Source organism: Neophocaena asiaeorientalis, unplaced genomic scaffold, assembly GCF_003031525.2.
Source record: "Neophocaena asiaeorientalis asiaeorientalis breed wild unplaced genomic scaffold, Neophocaena_asiaeorientalis_V1.1 scaffold45, whole genome shotgun sequence".
NCBI lineage: Eukaryota > Metazoa > Chordata > Mammalia > Artiodactyla > Phocoenidae > Neophocaena > Neophocaena asiaeorientalis.
The window spans coordinates 10,224,910-10,228,209 of record NW_020174642.1 but is presented as its reverse complement, the minus strand read 5'-3'; positions in this window follow the sequence as shown (position 1 = coordinate 10,228,209).

The window sequence follows — 3,300 nt, the reverse complement described above, 5'->3', positions numbered from 1 at the left end:
TCTTATGGTTTCAGATTTCATGTTTCCCGAATTCCTGGGTTTTCTTAATCTGCTTTTTATCCTTTTCAATGGCTTCACATGCAATTTCTTCAAATAAAGAAAACACTAAAAATCTGCTAAGTTTCATTTTGGCTTCATTGGCACAGAGGTGGCAATAGTGTGTGTGTGTGTGTGTGTGTGAGAGAGAGAGAGAGAGAGAGAGAGGGAGGGAGAGAGAGAGAAAGGTTGAGAGTACGACTGTGTGTATAATTTTAAGATTCTTTCATTTGCTAGAAGAGCAAGAATCCATCTAATACATTCAGGGTACCCTGACCGTGAAAAAGTATTGCATGTAAGGAATTTCAGAATCCATGATCCCTTTATAACTCTCGTACTAAATCATTGTATTAAAATTCAAATGATTTTACCCCAAAAAACATACTAAAAATTATATGCTGCTCTTGGAGCAACATATAATTTCAGATTGCAATTACAAAAGGGCTTTGCTTTTACAAATGCATCACAGAGCACTTGCTTTTGAAATTCGTGCCAGGAACCCAAATACCTCTTCCAAAGGTGAGTCGGGGCTTGTGCCAGATTAGCTCCTATGAGTTCTCCCCTAGGCTTGGGAGCGCACGGCTGCAGAATCCATCGTGTTGTGATTTGAAAGCTGTTCCAAAGAGGTAGTTGACAGCTTCCATCAAGCCTTTTATGAAGCATGCGGGAAAGCCGTTGCGTGAAAGATATTGCCAGGGTGATATGCAATGCCAGGGTGAAGGGGTCCTGGCATTCTTCGGCTCAAGGGTGGAAGTGCAGGCGGGTGACCCCAGGCCAGACTTTCTGTGGCTTGTCCCTCCTCCCTAACCCTCCTCCAGCACGGGGCCTATGGTCACCCTGGAAACCCAGGGCCTCTCCTTCTAGGTGACACTGGCTTTGCATCGAAAGGAGGGAATTTTAAAAAGTGTTTCTTTCAGGAAGGGACTTGGCCTCACATTCCCTCTCGGGACCCCTATGCAGAGGAGGGGGCCCCATACACCCTTAGGTCACTGAGGCATCTTCATCTTGCTAATAACACACACATAAGCTGCATGAAACAACGGCTCTCGCTGGAACACGGGGTCTGAAACACTCAAGACAAGTGGCCGGTGGGGACCGATTAGTGAACCGATTCCTTACCGGGAGCCGTGTCCTCACGTGCGGTTCGCTTGTCCCGACTCAGCCCTGCGCTCGGCCCCTGCAGAGCCAAGGCCGGTCCTGGTATTGGCACATTGGGGAAAGGGTCTTTGACACATGAATTCTTCGTACCCACACCCCTGGGGTTGGGAATTGGGCTGTGCTACTCCCAGAGCGGCCCCGGCTGTCTTGGATTTGGGGTCTGGTGGAGGCTTTTGGTTTCAGACCTCCTGTTCCAGGGTTGCAGTTGCAGGAGCCCTGGTTCTTTCTCAGGAGTCCTCGCGCACGACCCCAACCCCACCTCCTCTCGTACGTTCTCTCTGACACATTGACGCCCTCATTTCCCAGCCGGCTCCCGATGGCCCTTCTGATAACTGAGCGCAGACTTTTAAATTTTGAAGCAATTTCAGTGGCGTTCCCCGGGCGGGGGATCCTTAGGCCATTTAAATCTTTTTGACCTTATTTCCATACCTCCGCTTGCTCCAGCGCCATTGATTAAAGAGAACGGCGTGGCCCCCCAGAGTGGTTCAGACCGTCCCCATCCACCTTCTGTAGGTGGTAAGTGGGGGGACAGATGGGATCTCCTCACCCCAGTGCCTGATCATCAGCCCCTCCCAGGTCTCCCCTGCTGATGCAGGAAGGCTAATCCCTGCCAGGTCCCCTCCCTGGGGGTCCTTCTGTGGCCCTGGCTAATGCCATGGTCTTAGTGGACAGCTGTACCCACAGCAGGCTGGGCCCCAACTGCTGGACCTCCTGGGAGTTGGCCTGGCCAGCAGCGTTCCCGTGAAATGAGGGGAAGCTTCATCTTCCCTCTCGCTACACTTGGTGGGGACCCCGGAAGGGATGCTGAGCCTTGGCACCCCACAGCCTTGAGAAAGTGGCTGAAGCACAGTGTCCTCTGCAATCCCCGAGGCCACCACTTCAGGGTCACACACACAGAGCGCAGCGTGTTTCTGGGGTTTGCACAACTAAGCATCGCCTGGGTGCTGAGCAGTGCCCCTTCCCCTGGCTGGTGGGCTGTCTTGCTACAATGAGGTGACACCGTGCCTCCCAGCCAGGCTGGCTCGGGGTCGCACCCTCAGGGACCTCCGCTCTCCCCTGCCCGGTGTCCCAGAGCCCCTCCCCCCTGGTCAAGCCCTTCCCTTTTCACAGCCTCTGTCCCTTCCCCAGGGCTTGTCTGCAACTGTGTGAACAGTTGTGGGAGGTTCCAGGACATGCTGGCAGCTTCCTGGGCTTCCCTGCAGCCCAGACGGATGGGGACCAGAGGAGCAGCCTCACTGCACAGCCCCTGGGGGCCGGATCCCCGCTCCAGCCCAGCCAGGCCTCCCTGGCAGCTCAGACACACGCCCAGGTGTCAGGTACCTGGGTTGATACTGCTCCGGGGCTGAGGGGCTGGGTTTCCAGAAAGTCCCGTGGGTGGCAACTTCTGTATTTATTTCCTGGGATCCAAAGAGAGCTCAGCACTTAATGAAGACTCGACCTTAATTTAGCAGTCAGAAACGCGGCTTCAAGGAAGGAAGGCCCGTCCTGTTCATCTCAGTACACAGGTTTAATGAACTTCGGAAGGTGTTTCCCCATGAAGAACCTTCAGGCCCAGGATGCTCGCAGGGCTGTCTGTCCTCCAGTGCCCTCTGGCCACCCTGGGGACTGACGCACCCGCCTTCACCAAGGGGCAGGGATTTGTCTGACAATAGGTAGCCTCCTCATGTCCAGAGATTGGCCTCAATAACTATTATAAAGGAGGAAAGGGGGGAGTGGGAGGAATTGGGAGATGGGGATTGACATATATACACTATTGATACTATGTATAAAATAGATAACTAATGAGAACCTACTGTACAGCACAGGGAACTACTCAGTGCTCTGTGGGGACCTAAATGGGAAGGAAATCCGAAAAAGAGGGGATATATGCATACGTAGAGCTGATTCATTTTGCTGTACAGTAGAAACTAACACAACATTGTAAAGCAGCTGTACTCCAATAAAAATTTTTTTTAAAAAGATTGTAAGTTGCTAAACTTATAAAGTTGGATCAGGGCCGAATTTACTGATATGGGTTCACGAAGCAGAAATGTCACATGTAGTGTTGCAGCCTAGGAACTTGGAAAGGGCTCTCTTGCTGGTTTGAAGACGGCCACCTTCTGGCTG